Below are 18,342 nucleotides of genomic sequence, written 5' to 3' on the forward strand. Positions count from 1 at the left end.
CCTGTTCCGCCATTCGTGACTGATGTGTACCTTAACTCCATTTACCCGCCTGTGCTCCATAACCCTCAACACCCGTGCCTAACAAAAATCAATCAATCTCGGTTTTGAGATTTTCAATTGATCCCCGGCCTCAACAGCTTTTTGGGGGAGAGAGTTCCAGATTTCTACTACACTTTGTGTGAAGAAGTGCTTCCTGACATCACCCGTGAACTGCCTAGCTGTAATTTTCAGATTATGCCCCCTTGTTCCGGACTCCCCCACCAGAGGAAATAGTTTCTCTATCGAGCCTATCAGCTCCTTTAATAATCTTAAACACCTCAATTAGATCTTAATCTTCTAAACTCAAGGGAATACGAGCCGAGTCGATGCAACCTGTCCTGACAACTTAACCCTTTTAGCCCCGGTATCATTTTGGTAAATGTGCGCTGCAGCCCCTCCAAGACCAGTGTATCCTTCCTGAGGTGTGGTGCCCAGAACTGAACGCAGTACTCCAGATGCGGTCTAAGCAGAGCTTTATACAACCGTAGCATAACTTTGTATTGTATTCCAGCCCTGTTGAGATGAAGACTAACATTCGCCGACCTGCCGGTCAAATCGGGGCCAGCGGCTGCTTTTATCCATGTGCGGAAAGGCACACATCTTCTTCTGGCCTGAATTGGGCCAAGGTGACTTAAATTGGGGTCTGGGCTTGAGCCTTTTCTAAGCAGCTGGGCCTGGGAGAGGAGAAAAGGATGCTCCCCGGTTGTCTGTATTTTGAGGCAGGAGGGAGCAGCGTTTTTGCAGCAGTGAGTGAGTGAGTGAGTGAGTGATTGGGTGAGTGAGTGAAGGAATGGTGAAGCTAATGAAGGTTAAGGCCAGGGGAAGGCAATGAAGGGTAGGTAGGGTTGCCAACTCTGGTTGGACGCATTCCTGGAGGTTTTATCACATGACTTCCAACCACCCGACCCAGTCAAACATCCTTTTTGACCCATCTGCTATAATTTTCGAACTAATTAAGAAAAGCGTTCAAAGAAAAGGAAAAACCATTTTTCTTTTAATGCCTCTATGATGTTTCTCCACGGTTGGTTGGCAGCAGTGTCCAGGAGATTAATCTTTAATTCCTGGAGACTCCAGGGCAATCCTGGAGGCTTGGCAACCCTCCAATTGCGTGAGGTAAGCAGTCAAGTACTGACTTTTCATATTGAATCTACATTTTCTTTACCCAACATTTGGACTTCTGTCCCTTTCTCCCCAGGTTTTGCCGGGCCTCCGACAGGTCAATTTCACCCCTTAGGGCCTCTGCCTGCCCCATTTCTTATGCCTCCACCACATAATCTACAAGCCTCTCCATCACCATTTTGATGCCCATTTTAGTTCATGCATCCGGAAAGTCCCGAAAGGCCTCTCCCGACCAACAATCACGGCATGTGTTTATTGAATGATTTCAGGGGCTTTCGTTGCGAAGACACTAGCCAGAAGTCCAGCGCAGGTGTTGATGAGTTTTTATGTGAGAAAGGTCAGTGCTAAGTTTACTTCTTAGTACAGCACAGAAGGAGGCCACAGGCCAGTAAATGTTTTCCCTTGCAGAGATTGCTACCTTTGAGGTCCTTGTTTTTAACTTGGTCCCTATCCGTAGCTGGTGAAAGTGTGAGTAGAGGACTAGAGTACAAGGCGGCAGAAGTTATGCTGCAGCTATACAAAACCCTGGTTAGACCGCACCTGGAGTACTGTGAGCAGTTCTGGGCACCGCACCTTCGGAAGGACATATCGGCCTCGGAGGGAGTGCAGCGTAGGTTTACTAGAACGCTAGCCGGACTTCAAGGGTTAAGTTACGAGGAGAGATGACACAAATTGGGGTTGTATTCTGTGGAGTTTCGAAGGTTAAGGGGTGATCTGATGGAAGTTCATAAGATATTAAGGGGAACAGATAGGGTGGATAGAGAGCAACTATTTCCGCTGGTTGGGGATTCTAGGAGTAGGGGGCAGAGTCTAAAAAGTAGAGCCAGACCTTTGAGGAGAGAGATGAGAAAACATTACTACCCACAAAGGGTGGTAGAAGTTTGTAAGTCTCTCACGCAAAGGGCAATTGATAGGAGCTGAATTGCGAAATTGAAATGTGAGAGAGATAGGTTTTTGTCAAGCAAAGGTATGAAGGGATATGGGCGAAAGGCAGGTCTCTGGAGTTAGATGAGAGATGAGCCATGATGTTCTGAAATGGCGGAGCAGGCAGGCAGGCAGGCAGGCAGGCAGGCAGGCAGGCGGGTGTGAATGGCCTCCTCCTGTTGCTATGTTGTAGGATTTGAATGAAGCGTTGAGCTTGCTATGTGATTGTTTTGCAGATGAAGCAGGACTTGTGTGTGTTTGTGTTTGGCAGTGCGAATGCGTGTACCCTGTGAGTGATGTTGTTTCCCCCGGCGCCAGGCAAGTGCAGAAAGTGTGGTAAAGAATGAAGAAGAGGACTGCAGCCCTTTAAGTAAAGGGAAAAGGAAGCAATCGATGCCTACGGCCATACTAGTCTGAGAACGCCCGATCTCGTCTGATCTCGGAAACTTAAGCGGAGTCAGGCCTGGTTAGTACTTGGATGGGAGACCGCCTGGGAATACCAGGTGCAGTAGGCTTTTCTTGCCAGCAGAGGCTGCTCTCAGCTCTGCACACTCCCTTCAATCACAAAGCTTTTTGCTGCTTGCTCCTGCACTCTCTCTCGCTTTCCTTTGCCCATTCCTTTGCTGCACATTCTCCTGCTGCCAGACAAAGGCAAGGGAGTCGACACAGAGTCAACAAAAAAAAACACATGAAGAAAATAAGCTGGCAAAAAACATACACAAAGCAGCAAGCGTTTAAGTAAAGAGAAGCAAAGCAGGCCATCGCTTACTCCCACACTCCTCTGAAAAGTACCCCATCCCATCCGATATCACAAGCTAAGTCAGAGGCAGGCCTGGTCAGTACTCGCTTGGGACACCGCCTGGAAATAGCAACTGCCGTCGGCTTTTCTTGTTCGCTGTTTGCTGTTCTTCACGCCGACGCTGCCTTCATTTGCCAGTCTTTTTGCTGATCGCTCGCTCGCTCGCTTTCGTCGGCCCATTTCCTGGCAGCACGTTCATAGGAACGGGAGAAGGCCATTCAGCCCTTTGAGCCTGTTCCGCCATTCGTGACTGATGTGTACCTTAACTCCATTTACCCGCCTTTGCTCCATAACCCTCAACACCCGTGCCTAACAAAAATCAATCAATCTCGGTTTTGAGATTTTCAATTGATCCCCAGCCTCAACAGCTTTTTGGGGGAGAGAGTTCCAGATTTCTACTGCACTTTGTGTGAAGAAGTGCTTCCTGACATCACCCGTGAACTGCCTAGCTGTAATTTTCAGATTATGCCCCCTTGTTCCGGACTCCCCCACCAGAGGAAATAGTTTCTCTATCGAGCCTATCAGCTCCTTTAATAATCTTAAACACCTCAATTAGATCTTAATCTTCTAAACTCAAGGGAATACGAGCCGAGTCGATGCAACCTGTCCTGACAACTTAACCCTTTTAGCCCCGGTATCATTTTGGTAAATGTGCGCTGCAGCCCCTCCAAGACCAGTGTATCCTTCCTGAGGTGTGGTGCCCAGAACTGAACGCAGTACTCCAGATGCGGTCTAAGCAGAGCTTTATACAACCGTAGCATAACTTTGTATTGTATTCCAGCCCTGTTGAGATGAAGACTAACATTCGCCGACCTGCCGGTCAAATCGGGGCCAGCGGCTGCTTTTATCCATGTGCGGAAAGGCACACATCTTCTTCTGGCCTGAATTGGGCCAAGGTGACTTAAATTGGGGTGTGGGCTTGAGCCTTTTCTAAGCAGCTGGGCCTGGGAGAGGAGAAAAGGCTGCTCCCCGGTTGTCTGTATTTTGAGGCAGGAGGGAGCAGCGTTTTTGCAGCAGTGAGTGAGTGAGTGAGTGAGTGAGTGAGTGATTGGGTGAGTGAGTGAAGGAATGGTGAAGCTAATGAAGGTTAAGGCCAGGGGAAGGCAATGAAGGGTAGGTAGGGTTGCCAACTCTGGTTGGACGCATTCCTGGAGGTTTTATCACATGACTTCCAACCACCCGACCCAGTCAAACATCCTTTTTGACCCATCTGCTATAATTTTCGAACTAATTAAGAAAAGCGTTCAAAGAAAAGGAAAAACCATTTTTCTTTTAATGCCTCTATGATGTTTCTCCACGGTTGGTTGGCAGCAGTGTCCAGGAGATTAATCTTTAATTCCTGGAGACTCCAGGGCAATCCTGGAGGCTTGGCAACCCTACAATTGCGTGAGGTAAGCAGTCAAGTACTGACTTTTCATATTGAATCTACATTTTCTTTACCCAACATTTGGACTTCTGTCCCTTTCTCCCCAGGTTTTGCCGGGCCTCCGACAGGTCAATTTCACCCCTTAGGGCCTCTGCCTGCCCCATTTCTTATGCCTACACCACATAATCTACAAGCCTCTCCATCACCATTTTGATGCCCATTTTAGTTCATGCATCCGGAAAGTCCCGAAAGGCCTCTCCCGACCAACAATCACGGCATGTGTTTATTGAATGATTTCAGGGGCTTTCGTCGCGAAGACACTAGCCAGAAGTCCAGCGCAGGTGTTGATGAGTTTTTATGTGAGAAAGGTCAGTGCTAAGTTTACTTCTTAGTACAGCACAGAAGGAGGCCACAGGCCAGTAAATGTTTTCCCTTGCAGAGATTGCTACCTTTGAGGTCCTTGTTTTTAACTTGGTCCCTATCCGTAGCTGGTGAAAGTGTGAGTAGAGGACTAGAGTACAAGGCGGCAGAAGTTATGCTGCAGCTATACAAAACCCTGGTTAGACCGCACCTGGAGTACTGTGAGCAGTTCTGGGCACCGCACCTTCGGAAGGACATATCGGCCTCGGAGGGAGTGCAGCGTAGGTTTACTAGAACGCTAGCCGGACTTCAAGGGTTAAGTTACGAGGATAGATGACACAAATTGGGGTTGTATTCTGTGGAGTTTCGAAGGTTAAGGGGTGATCTGATGGAAGTTCATAAGATATTAAGGGGAACAGATAGGGTGGATAGAGAGCAACTATTTCCGCTGGTTGGGGATTCTTGGAGTAGGGGGCAGAGTCTAAAAAGTAGAGCCAGACCTTTGAGGAGAGAGATGAGAAAACATTACTACCCACAAAGGGTGGTAGAAGTTTGTAAGTCTCTCACGCAAAGGGCAATTGATAGGAGCTGAATTGCGAAATTGAAATGTGAGAGAGATAGGTTTTTGTCAAGCAAAGGTATGAAGGGATATGGGCGAAAGGCAGGTCTCTGGAGTTGGATGAGAGATGAGCCATGATGTTCTGAAATGGCGGAGCAGGCAGGCAGGCAGGCAGGCAGGCAGGCAGGCAGGCGGGTGTGAATGGCCTCCTCCTGTTGCTATGTTGTAGGATTTGAATGAAGCGTTGAGCTTGCTATGTGATTGTTTTGCAGATGAAGCAGGACTTGTGTGTGTTTGTGTTTGGCAGTGCGAATGCGTGTACCCTGTGAGTGATGTTGTTTCCCCCGGCGCCAGGCAAGTGCAGAAAGTGTGGTAAAGAATGAAGAAGAGGACTGCAGCCCTTTAAGTAAAGGGAAAAGCAAGCAATTGATGCCTACGGCCATACTAGTCTGAAAACGCCCGATCTCGTCTGATCTCGGAAGCTTAAGCAGAGTCAGGCGTGGTTAGTACTTGGATGGGAGACTGCCTGGGAATACCAGGTGCAGTAGGCTTTTCTTGCCAGCAGAGGCTGCTCTCAGCTCTGCGCACTCCCTTCAATCACAAAGCTTTTTGCTGCTTGCTCCTGCACTCTCTCTCGCTTTCCTTTGCCCATTCCTTTGCTGCACATTCTCCTGCTGCCAGACAAAGGCAAGGGAGTCGACACAGAGTCAACAAAAAAAAACACATGAAGAAAATAAGCTGGCAAAAAACATACACAAAGCAGCAAGCGTTTAAGTAAAGAGAAGCAAAGCAGGCCATCGCTTACTACCACACTCCTCTGAAAAGTACCCCATCCCATCCGATATCACAAGCTAAGTCAGAGGCAGGCCTGGTCAGTACTCGCTTGGGACACCGCCTGGAAATAGCAACTGCCGTCGGCTTTTCTTGTTCGCTGTTTGCTGTTCTTCACGCCGACGCTGCCTTCATTTGCCAGTCTTTTTGCTGATCGCTCGCTCGCTCGCTTTCGTCGGCCCATTTCCTGGCAGCACGTTCATAGGAACGGGAGAAGGCCATTCAGCCCTTTGAGCCTGTTCCGCCATTCGTGACTGATGTGTACCTTAACTCCATTTACCCGCCTTTGCTCCATAACCCTCAACACCCGTGCCTAACAAAAATCAATCAATCTCGGTTTTGAGATTTTCAATTGATCCCCAGCCTCAACAGCTTTTTGGGGGAGAGAGTTCCAGATTTCTACTGCACTTTGTGTGAAGAAGTGCTTCCTGACATCACCCGTGAACTGCCTAGCTGTAATTTTCAGATTATGCCCCCTTGTTCCGGACTCCCCCACCAGAGGAAATAGTTTCTCTATCGAGCCTATCAGCTCCTTTAATAATCTTAAACACCTCAATTAGATCTTAATCTTCTAAACTCAAGGGAATACGAGCCGAGTCGATGCAACCTGTCCTGACATCTTAACCCTTTTAGCCCCGGTATCATTTTGGTAAATGTGCGCTGCAGCCCCTCCAAGACCAGTGTATCCTTCCTGAGGTGTGGTGCCCAGAACTGAACGCAGTACTCCAGATGCGGTCTAAGCAGAGCTTTATACAACCGTAGCATAACTTTGTATTGTATTCCAGCCCTGTTGAGATGAAGACTAACATTCGCCGACCTGCCGGTCAAATCGGGGCCAGCGGCTGCTTTTATCCATGTGCGGAAAGGCACACATCTTCTTCTGGCCTGAATTGGGCCAAGGTGACTTAAATTGGGGTGTGGGCTTGAGCCTTTTCTAAGCAGCTGGGCCTGGGAGAGGAGAAAAGGCTGCTCCCCGGTTGTCTGTATTTTGAGGCAGGAGGGAGCAGCGTTTTTGCAGCAGTGAGTGAGTGAGTGAGTGAGTGAGTGAGTGAGTGATTGGGTGAGTGAGTGAAGGAATGGTGAAGCTAATGAAGGTTAAGGCCAGGGGAAGGCAATGAAGGGTAGGTAGGGTTGCCAACTCTGGTTGGACGCATTCCTGGAGGTTTTATCACATGACTTCCAACCACCCGACCCAGTCAAACATCCTTTTTGACCCATCTGCTATAATTTTCGAACTAATTAAGAAAAGCGTTCAAAGAAAAGGAAAAACCATTTTTCTTTTAATGCCTCTATGATGTTTCTCCACGGTTGGTTGGCAGCAGTGTCCAGGAGATTAATCTTTAATTCCTGGAGACTCCAGGGCAATCCTGGAGGCTTGGCAACCCTCCAATTGCGTGAGGTAAGCAGTCAAGTACTGACTTTTCATATTGAATCTACATTTTCTTTACCCAACATTTGGACTTCTGTCCCTTTCTCCCCAGGTTTTGCCGGGCCTCCGACAGGTCAATTTCACCCCTTAGGGCCTCTGCCTGCCCCATTTCTTATGCCTACACCACATAATCTACAAGCCTCTCCATCACCATTTTGATGCCCATTTTAGTTCATGCATGCGGAAAGTCCCGAAAGGCCTCTCCCGACCAACAATCACGGCATGTGTTTATTGAATGATTTCAGGGGCTTTCGTCGCGAAGACACTAGCCAGAAGTCCAGCGCAGGTGTTGATGAGTTTTTATGTGAGAAAGGTCAGTGCTAAGTTTACTTCTTAGTACAGCACAGAAGGAGGCCACAGGCCAGTAAATGTTTTCCCTTGCAGAGATTGCTACCTTTGAGGTCCTTGTTTTTAACTTGGTCCCTATCCGTAGCTGGTGAAAGTGTGAGTAGAGGACTAGAGTACAAGGCGGCAGAAGTTATGCTGCAGCTATACAAAACCCTGGTAAGACCGCACCTGGAGTACTGTGAGCAGTTCTGGGCACCGCACCTTCGGAAGGACATATCGGCCTCGGAGGGAGTGCAGCGTAGGTTTACTAGAACGCTAGCCGGACTTCAAGGGTTAAGTTACGAGGAGAGATGACACAAATTGGGGTTGTATTCTCTGGAGTTTCGAAGGTTAAAGGGTGATCTGATGGAAGTTCATAAGATATTAAGGGGAACAGATAGGGTGGATAGAGAGCAACTATTTCCGCTGGTTGGGGATTCTAGGAGTAGGGGGCAGAGTCTAAAAAGTAGAGCCAGACCTTTGAGGAGAGAGATGAGAAAACATTACTACACACAAAGGGTGGTAGAAGTTTGTAAGTCTCTCACGCAAAGGGCAATTGATAGGAGCTGAATTGCGAAATTGAAATGTGAGAGAGATAGGTTTTTGTCAAGCAAAGGTATGAAGGGATATGGGCGAAAGGCAGGTCTCTGGAGTTGGATGAGAGATGAGCCATGATGTTCTGAAATGGCGGAGCAGGCAGGCAGGCAGGCAGGCAGGCAGGCAGGCGGGTGTGAATGGCCTCCTCCTGTTGCTATGTTGTAGGATTTGAATGAAGCGTTGAGCTTGCTATGTGATTGTTTTGCAGATGAAGCAGGACTTGTGTGTGTTTGTGTTTGGCAGTGCGAATGCGTGTACCCTGTGAGTGATGTTGTTTCCCCCGGCGCCAGGCAAGTGCAGAAAGTGTGGTAAAGAATGAAGAAGAGGACTGCAGCCCTTTAAGTAAAGGGAAAAGCAAGCAATCAATGCCTACGGCCATACTAGTCTGAAAACGCCCGATCTCGTCTGATCTCGGAAGCTTAAGCAGAGTCAGGCCTGGTTAGTACTTGGATGGGAGACCGCCTGGGAATACCAGGTGCAGTAGGCTTTTCTTGCCAGCAGAGGCTGCTCTCAGCTCTGCGCACTCCCTTCAATCACAAAGCTTTTTTCTGCTTGCTCCTGCACTCTCTCTCGCTTTCCTTTGCCCATTCCTTTGCTGCACATTCTCCTGCTGCCAGACAAAGGCAAGGGAGTCGACACAGAGTCAACAAAAAAAAACACATGAAGAAAATAAGCTGGCAAAAAACATACACAAAGCAGCAAGCGTTTAAGTAAAGAGAAGCAAAGCAGGCCATCGCTTACTACCACACTCCTCTGAAAAGTACCCCATCCCATCCGATATCACAAGCTAAGTCAGAGGCAGGCCTGGTCAGTACTCGCTTGGGACACCGCCTGGAAATAGCAACTGCCGTCGGCTTTTCTTGTTCGCTGTTTGCTGTTCTTCACGCCGACGCTGCCTTCATTTGCCAGTCTTTTTGCTGATCGCTCGCTCGCTCGCTTTCGTCGGCCCATTTCCTGGCAGCACGTTCATAGGAACGGGAGAAGGCCATTCAGCCCTTTGAGCCTGTTCCGCCATTCGTGACTGATGTGTACCTTAACTCCATTTACCCGCCTTTGCTCCATAACCCTCAACACCCGTGCCTAACAAAAATCAATCAATCTCGGTTTTGAGATTTTCAATTGATCCCCAGCCTCAACAGCTTTTTGGGGGAGAGAGTTCCAGATTTCTACTGCACTTTGTGTGAAGAAGTGCTTCCTGACATCACCCGTGAACTGCCTAGCTGTAATTTTCAGATTATGCCCCCTTGTTCCGGACTCCCCCACCAGAGGAAATAGTTTCTCTATCGAGCCTATCAGCTCCTTTAATAATCTTAAACACCTCAATTAGATCTTAATCTTCTAAACTCAAGGGAATACGAGCCGAGTCGATGCAACCTGTCCTGACAACTTAACCCTTTTAGCCCCGGTATCATTTTGGTAAATGTGCGCTGCAGCCCCTCCAAGACCAGTGTATCCTTCCTGAGGTGTGGTGCCCAGAACTGAACGCAGTACTCCAGATGCGGTCTAAGCAGAGCTTTATACAACCGTAGCATAACTTTGTATTGTATTCCAGCCCTGTTGAGATGAAGACTAACATTCGCCGACCTGCCGGTCAAATCGGGGCCAGCGGCTGCTTTTATCCATGTGCGGAAAGGCACACATCTTCTTCTGGCCTGAATTGGGCCAAGGTGACTTAAATTGGGGTGTGGGCTTGAGCCTTTTCTAAGCAGCTGGGCCTGGGAGAGGAGAAAAGGCTGCTCCCCGGTTGTCTGTATTTTGAGGCAGGAGGGAGCAGCGTTTTTGCAGCAGTGAGTGAGTGAGTGAGTGAGTGATTGGGTGAGTGAGTGAAGGAATGGTGAAGCTAATGAAGGTTAAGGCCAGGGGAAGGCAATGAAGGGTAGGTAGGGTTGCCAACTCTGGTTGGACGCATTCCTGGAGGTTTTATCACATGACTTCCAACCACCCGACCCAGTCAAACATCCTTTTTGACCCATCTGCTATAATTTTCGAACTAATTAAGAAAAGCGTTCAAAGAAAAGGAAAAACCATTTTTCTTTTAATGCCTCTATGATGTTTCTCCACGGTTGGTTGGCAGCAGTGTCCAGGAGATTAATCTTTAATTCCTGGAGACTCCAGGGCAATCCTGGAGGCTTGGCAACCCTCCAATTGCGTGAGGTAAGCAGTCAAGTACTGACTTTTCATATTGAATCTACATTTTCTTTACCCAACATTTGGACTTCTGTCCCTTTCTCCCCAGGTTTTGCCGGGCCTCCGACAGGTCAATTTCACCCCTTAGGGCCTCTGCCTGCCCCATTTCTTATGCCTACACCACATAATCTACAAGCCTCTCCATCACCATTTTGATGCCCATTTTAGTTCATGCATGCGGAAAGTCCCGAAAGGCCTCTCCCGACCAACAATCACGGCATGTGTTTATTGAATGATTTCAGGGGCTTTCGTCGCGAAGACACTAGCCAGAAGTCCAGCGCAGGTGTTGATGAGTTTTTATGTGAGAAAGGTCAGTGCTAAGTTTACTTCTTAGTACAGCACAGAAGGAGGCCACAGGCCAGTAAATGTTTTCCCTTGCAGAGATTGCTACCTTTGAGGTCCTTGTTTTTAACTTGGTCCCTATCCGTAGCTGGTGAAAGTGTGAGTAGAGGACTAGAGTACAAGGCGGCAGAAGTTATGCTGCAGCTATACAAAACCCTGGTAAGACCGCACCTGGAGTACTGTGAGCAGTTCTGGGCACCGCACCTTCGGAAGGACATATCGGCCTCGGAGGGAGTGCAGCGTAGGTTTACTAGAACGCTAGCCGGACTTCAAGGGTTAAGTTACGAGGAGAGATGACACAAATTGGGGTTGTATTCTCTGGAGTTTCGAAGGTTAAAGGGTGATCTGATGGAAGTTCATAAGATATTAAGGGGAACAGATAGGGTGGATAGAGAGCAACTATTTCCGCTGGTTGGGGATTCTAGGAGTAGGGGGCAGAGTCTAAAAAGTAGAGCCAGACCTTTGAGGAGAGAGATGAGAAAACATTACTACACACAAAGGGTGGTAGAAGTTTGTAAGTCTCTCACGCAAAGGGCAATTGATAGGAGCTGAATTGCGAAATTGAAATGTGAGAGAGATAGGTTTTTGTCAAGCAAAGGTATGAAGGGATATGGGCGAAAGGCAGGTCTCTGGAGTTGGATGAGAGATGAGCCATGATGTTCTGAAATGGCGGAGCAGGCAGGCAGGCAGGCAGGCAGGCAGGCAGGCGGGTGTGAATGGCCTCCTCCTGTTGCTATGTTGTAGGATTTGAATGAAGCGTTGAGCTTGCTATGTGATTGTTTTGCAGATGAAGCAGGACTTGTGTGTGTTTGTGTTTGGCAGTGCGAATGCGTGTACCCTGTGAGTGATGTTGTTTCCCCCGGCGCCAGGCAAGTGCAGAAAGTGTGGTAAAGAATGAAGAAGAGGACTGCAGCCCTTTAAGTAAAGGGAAAAGCAAGCAATCAATGCCTACGGCCATACTAGTCTGAAAACGCCCGATCTCGTCTGATCTCGGAAGCTTAAGCAGAGTCAGGCCTGGTTAGTACTTGGATGGGAGACCGCCTGGGAATACCAGGTGCAGTAGGCTTTTCTTGCCAGCAGAGGCTGCTCTCAGCTCTGCGCACTCCCTTCAATCACAAAGCTTTTTGCTGCTTGCTCCTGCACTCTCTCTCGCTTTCCTTTGCCCATTCCTTTGCTGCACATTCTCCTGCTGCCAGACAAAGGCAAGGGAGTCGACACAGAGTCAACAAAAAAAAACACATGAAGAAAATAAGCTGGCAAAAAACATACACAAAGCAGCAAGCGTTTAAGTAAAGAGAAGCAAAGCAGGCCATCGCTTACTACCACACTCCTCTGAAAAGTACCCCATCCCATCCGATATCACAAGCTAAGTCAGAGGCAGGCCTGGTCAGTACTCGCTTGGGACACCGCCTGGAAATAGCAACTGCCGTCGGCTTTTCTTGTTCGCTGTTTGCTGTTCTTCACGCCGACGCTGCCTTCATTTGCCAGTCTTTTTGCTGATCGCTCGCTCGCTCGCTTTCGTCGGCCCATTTCCTGGCAGCACGTTCATAGGAACGGGAGAAGGCCATTCAGCCCTTTGAGCCTGTTCCGCCATTCGTGACTGATGTGTACCTTAACTCCATTTACCCGCCTTTGCTCCATAACCCTCAACACCCGTGCCTAACAAAAATCAATCAATCTCGGTTTTGAGATTTTCAATTGATCCCCAGCCTCAACAGCTTTTTGGGGGAGAGAGTTCCAGATTTCTACTGCACTTTGTGTGAAGAAGTGCTTCCTGACATCACCCGTGAACTGCCTAGCTGTAATTTTCAGATTATGCCCCCTTGTTCCGGACTCCCCCACCAGAGGAAATAGTTTCTCTATCGAGCCTATCAGCTCCTTTAATAATCTTAAACACCTCAATTAGATCTTAATCTTCTAAACTCAAGGGAATACGAGCCGAGTCGATGCAACCTGTCCTGACAACTTAACCCTTTTAGCCCCGGTATCATTTTGGTAAATGTGCGCTGCAGCCCCTCCAAGACCAGTGTATCCTTCCTGAGGTGTGGTGCCCAGAACTGAACGCAGTACTCCAGATGCGGTCTAAGCAGAGCTTTATACAACCGTAGCATAACTTTGTATTGTATTCCAGCCCTGTTGAGATGAAGACTAACATTCGCCGACCTGCCGGTCAAATCGGGGCCAGCGGCTGCTTTTATCCATGTGCGGAAAGGCACACATCTTCTTCTGGCCTGAATTGGGCCAAGGTGACTTAAATTGGGGTGTGGGCTTGAGCCTTTTCTAAGCAGCTGGGCCTGGGAGAGGAGAAAAGGCTGCTCCCCGGTTGTCTGTATTTTGAGGCAGGAGGGAGCAGCGTTTTTGCAGCAGTGAGTGAGTGAGTGAGTGAGTGAGTGAGTGATTGGGTGAGTGAGTGAAGGAATGGTGAAGCTAATGAAGGTTAAGGCCAGGGGAAGGCAATGAAGGGTAGGTAGGGTTGCCAACTCTGGTTGGACGCATTCCTGGAGGTTTTATCACATGACTTCCAACCACCCGACCCAGTCAAACATCCTTTTTGACCCATCTGCTATAATTTTCGAACTAATTAAGAAAAGCGTTCAAAGAAAAGGAAAAACCATTTTTCTTTTAATGCCTCTATGATGTTTCTCCACGGTTGGTTGGCAGCAGTGTCCAGGAGATTAATCTTTAATTCCTGGAGACTCCAGGGCAATCCTGGAGGCTTGGCAACCCTCCAATTGCGTGAGGTAAGCAGTCAAGTACTGACTTTTCATATTGAATCTACATTTTCTTTACCCAACATTTGGACTTCTGTCCCTTTCTCCCCAGGTTTTGCCGGGCCTCCGACAGGTCAATTTCACCCCTTAGGGCCTCTGCCTGCCCCATTTCTTATGCCTACACCACATAATCTACAAGCCTCTCCATCACCATTTTGATGCCCATTTTAGTTCATGCATGCGGAAAGTCCCGAAAGGCCTCTCCCGACCAACAATCACGGCATGTGTTTATTGAATGATTTCAGGGGCTTTCGTCGCGAAGACACTAGCCAGAAGTCCAGCGCAGGTGTTGATGAGTTTTTATGTGAGAAAGGTCAGTGCTAAGTTTACTTCTTAGTACAGCACAGAAGGAGGCCACAGGCCAGTAAATGTTTTCCCTTGCAGAGATTGCTACCTTTGAGGTCCTTGTTTTTAACTTGGTCCCTATCCGTAGCTGGTGAAAGTGTGAGTAGAGGACTAGAGTACAAGGCGGCAGAAGTTATGCTGCAGCTATACAAAACCCTGGTAAGACCGCACCTGGAGTACTGTGAGCAGTTCTGGGCACCGCACCTTCGGAAGGACATATCGGCCTCGGAGGGAGTGCAGCGTAGGTTTACTAGAACGCTAGCCGGACTTCAAGGGTTAAGTTACGAGGAGAGATGACACAAATTGGGGTTGTATTCTCTGGAGTTTCGAAGGTTAAGGGGTGATCTGATGGAAGTTCATAAGATATTAAGGGGAACAGATAGGGTGGATAGAGAGCAACTATTTCCGCTGGTTGGGGATTCTAGGAGTAGGGGGCAGAGTCTAAAAAGTAGAGCCAGACCTTTGAGGAGAGAGATGAGAAAACATTACTACCCACAAAGGGTGGTAGAAGTTTGTAAGTCTCTCACGCAAAGGGCAATTGATAGGAGCTGAATTGCGAAATTGAAATGTGAGAGAGATAGGTTTTTGTCAAGCAAAGGTATGAAGGGATATGGGCGAAAGGCAGGTCTCTGGAGTTGGATGAGAGATGAGCCATGATGTTCTGAAATGGCGGAGCAGGCAGGCAGGCAGGCAGGCAGGCAGGCAGGCAGGCGGGTGTGAATGGCCTCCTCCTGTTGCTATGTTGTAGGATTTGAATGAAGCGTTGAGCTTGCTATGTGATTGTTTTGCAGATGAAGCAGGACTTGTGTGTGTTTGTGTTTGGCAGTGCGAATGCGTGTACCCTGTGAGTGATGTTGTTTCCCCCGGCGCCAGGCAAGTGCAGAAAGTGTGGTAAAGAATGAAGAAGAGGACTGCAGCCCTTTAAGTAAAGGGAAAAGCAAGCAATCCATGCCTACGGCCATACTAGTCTGAAAACGCCCGATCTCGTCTGATCTCGGAAGCTAAGCAGAGTCAGGCCTGGTTAGTACTTGGATGGGAGACCGCCTGGGAATACCAGGTGCAGTAGGCTTTTCTTGCCAGCAGAGGCTGCTCTCAGCTCTGCGCACTCCCTTCAATCACAAAGCTTTTTGCTGCTTGCTCCTGCACTCTCTCTCGCTTTCCTTTGCCCATTCCTTTGCTGCACATTCTCCTGCTGCCAGACAAAGGCAAGGGAGTCGACACAGAGTCAACAAAAAAAAACACATGAAGAAAATAAGCTGGCAAAAAACATACACAAAGCAGCAAGCGTTTAAGTAAAGAGAAGCAAAGCAGGCCATCGCTTACTCCCACACTCCTCTGAAAAGTACCCCATCCCATCCGATATCACAAGCTAAGTCAGAGGCAGGCCTGGTCAGTACTCGCTTGGGACACCGCCTGGAAATAGCAACTGCCGTCGGCTTTTCTTGTTCGCTGTTTGCTGTTCTTCACGCCGACGCTGCCTTCATTTGCCAGTCTTTTTGCTGATCGCTCGCTCGCTCGCTCGCTCGCTCGCTCGCTGTTGCTCGCTTTCCTCGGCCCATTTCCTGGCAGCACGTTCATAGGAACGGGAGAAGGCCATTCAGCCCTTTGAGCCTGTTCTGCCATTCGTGACTGATGTGTACCTTAACTCCATTTACCCGCCTGTGCTCCATAACCCTCAACACCCGTGCCTAACAAAAATCAATCAATCTCGGTTTTGAGATTTTCAATTGATCCCCAGCCTCAACAGCTTTTTGGGGGAGAGAGTTCCAGATTTCTACTACACTTTGTGTGAAGAAGTGCTTCCTGACATCACCCGTGAACTGCCTAGCTGTAATTTTCAGATTATGCCCCCTTGTTCCGGACTCCCCCACCAGAGGAAATAGTTTCTCTATCGAGCCTATCAGCTCCTTTAATAATCTTAAACACCTCAATTAGATCTTAATCTTCTCAACTCAAGGGAATACGAGCCGAGTCGATGCAACCTGTCCTGACAACTTAACCCTTTTAGCCCCGGTATCATTTTGGTAAATGTGCGCTGCAGCCCCTCCAAGACCAGTGTATCCTTCCTGAGGTGTGGTGCCCAGAACTGAACGCAGTACTCCAGATGCGGTCTAAGCAGAGCTTTATACAACCGTAGCATAAATTTGTATTGTATTCCAGCCCTGTTGAGATGAAGACTAACATTCGCCGACCTGCCGGTCAAATCGGGGCCAGCGGCTGCTTTTATCCATGTGCGGAAAGGCACACATCTTCTTCTGGCCTGAATTGGGCCAAGGTGACTTAAATTGGGGTGTGGGCTTGAGCCTTTTCTAAGCAGCTGGGCCTGGGAGAGGAGAAAAGGCTGCTCCCCGGTTGTCTGTATTTTGAGGCAGGAGGGACCAGCGTTTTTGCAGCAGTGAGTGAGTGAGTGAGTGATTGGGTGAGTGAGTGAAGGAATGGTGAAGCTAATGAAGGTTAAGGCCAGGGGAAGGCAATGAAGGGTAGGTAGGGTTGCCAACTCTGGTTGGACGCATTCCTGGAGGTTTTATCACATGACTTCCAACCACCCGACCCAGTCAAACATCCTTTTTGACCCATCTGCTATAATTTTCGTACTAATTAAGAAAAGCGTTCAAAGAAAAGGAAAAACCATTTTTCTTTTAATGCCTCTATGATGTTTCTCCACGGTTGGTTGGCAGCAGTGTCCAGGAGATTAATCTTTAATTCCTGGAGACTCCAGGGCAATCCTGGAGGCTTGGCAACCCTCCAATTGCGTGAGGTAAGCAGTCAAGTACTGACTTTTCATATTGAATCTACATTTTCTTTACCCAACATTTGGACTTCTGTCCCTTTCTCCCCAGGTTTTGCCGGGCCTCCGACAGGTCAATTTCACCCCTTAGGGCCTCTGCCTGCCCCATTTCTTATGCCTACACCACATAATCTACAAGCCTCTCCATCACCATTTTGATGCCCATTTTAGTTCATGCATGCGGAAAGTCCCGAAAGGCCTCTCCCGACCAACAATCACGGCATGTGTTTATTGAATGATTTCAGGGGCTTTCGTCGCGAAGACACTAGCCAGAAGTCCAGCGCAGGTGTTGATGAGTTTTTATGTGAGAAAGGTCAGTGCTAAGTTTACTTCTTAGTACAGCACAGAAGGAGGCCACAGGCCAGTAAATGTTTTCCCTTGCAGAGATTGCTACCTTTGAGGTCCTTGTTTTTAACTTGGTCCCTATCCGTAGCTGGTGAAAGTGTGAGTAGAGGACTAGAGTACAAGGCGGCAGAAGTTATGCTGCAGCTATACAAAACCCTGGTTAGACCGCACCTGGAGTACTGTGAGCAGTTCTGGGCACCGCACCTTCGGAAGGACATATCGGCCTCGGAGGGAGTGCAGCGTAGGTTTACTAGAACGCTAGCCGGACTTCAAGGGTTATGTTACGAGGAGAGATGACACAAATTGGGGTTGTATTCTCTGGAGTTTCGAAGGTTAAGGGGTGATCTGATGGAAGTTCATAAGATATTAAGGGGAACAGATAGGGTGGATAGAGAGCAACTATTTCCGCTGGTTGGGGATTCTAGGAGTAAGGGGCAGAGTCTAAAAAGTAGAGCCAGACCTTTGAGGAGAGAGATGAGAAAACATTACTACCCACAAAGGGTGGTAGAAGTTTGTAAGTCTCTCACGCAAAGGGCAATTGATAGGAGCTGAATTGCGAAATTGAAATGTGAGAGAGATAGGTTTTTGTCAAGCAAAGGTATGAAGGGATATGGGCGAAAGGCAGGTCTCTGGAGTTGGATGAGAGATGAGCCATGATGTTGTGAAATGGCGGAGCAGGCAGGCAGGCAGGCAGGCAGGTGTGAATGGCCTCCTCCTGTTGCTATGTTGTAGGATTTGAATGAAGCGTTGAGCTTGCTATGTGATTGTTTTGCAGATGAAGCAGGACTTGTGTGTGTTTGTGTTTGGCAGTGCGAATGCGTGTACCCTGTGTGTGATGTTGTTTCCCCCGGCGCCAGGCAAGTGCAGAAAGTGTGGTAAAGAATGAAGAAGATGACTGCAGCCCTTTAAGTAAAGGGAAAAGCAAGCAATTGATGCCTACGGCCATACTAGTCTGAAAACGCCCGATCTCGTCTGATCTCGGAAGCTAAGCAGAGTCAGGCCTGGTTAGTACTTGGATGGGAGACCGCCTGGGAATACCAGGTGCAGTAGGCTTTTCTTGCCAGCAGAGGCTGCTCTCAGCTCTGCGCACTCCCTTCAATCACAAAGCTTTTTGCTGCTTGCTCCTGCACTCTCTCTCGCTTTCCTTTGCCCATTCCTTTGCTGCACATTCTCCTGCTGCCAGACAAAGGCAAGGGAGTCGACACAGAGTCAAC

General features: G+C 48.5%; 4 non-coding genes and 2 pseudogenes across 4 annotated transcripts; all 6 read left to right on the forward strand.

The window, feature by feature from the left end:
• The first annotated feature begins 2,477 nt into the window (after positions 1-2,477).
• LOC137322341 (5S ribosomal RNA) lies at positions 2,478-2,597 on the forward strand (annotated as a pseudogene).
• A 3,000-nt stretch (positions 2,598-5,597) lies between these two features.
• Positions 5,598-5,717, forward strand: LOC137322358 (5S ribosomal RNA; annotated as a pseudogene).
• A 3,000-nt stretch (positions 5,718-8,717) lies between these two features.
• Positions 8,718-8,837, forward strand: LOC137322274 (5S ribosomal RNA). Its single transcript, XR_010963030.1, has one exon. It is a non-coding gene; the product is annotated as a 5S ribosomal RNA (ribosomal RNA).
• A 2,988-nt stretch (positions 8,838-11,825) lies between these two features.
• Positions 11,826-11,945, forward strand: LOC137322276 (5S ribosomal RNA). Its single transcript, XR_010963032.1, has one exon. It is a non-coding gene; the product is annotated as a 5S ribosomal RNA (ribosomal RNA).
• Positions 11,946-14,945: 3,000 nt separating this feature from the next.
• Positions 14,946-15,064, forward strand: LOC137322345 (5S ribosomal RNA). Its single transcript, XR_010963075.1, has one exon. It is a non-coding gene; the product is annotated as a 5S ribosomal RNA (ribosomal RNA).
• Positions 15,065-18,062: 2,998 nt separating this feature from the next.
• Positions 18,063-18,181, forward strand: LOC137322357 (5S ribosomal RNA). Its single transcript, XR_010963076.1, has one exon. It is a non-coding gene; the product is annotated as a 5S ribosomal RNA (ribosomal RNA).
• Positions 18,182-18,342: the final 161 nt, after the last annotated feature.

This window comes from Heptranchias perlo, chromosome 5 (assembly GCF_035084215.1).
Source record: "Heptranchias perlo isolate sHepPer1 chromosome 5, sHepPer1.hap1, whole genome shotgun sequence".
Classification (NCBI taxonomy): domain Eukaryota; kingdom Metazoa; phylum Chordata; class Chondrichthyes; order Hexanchiformes; family Hexanchidae; genus Heptranchias; species Heptranchias perlo.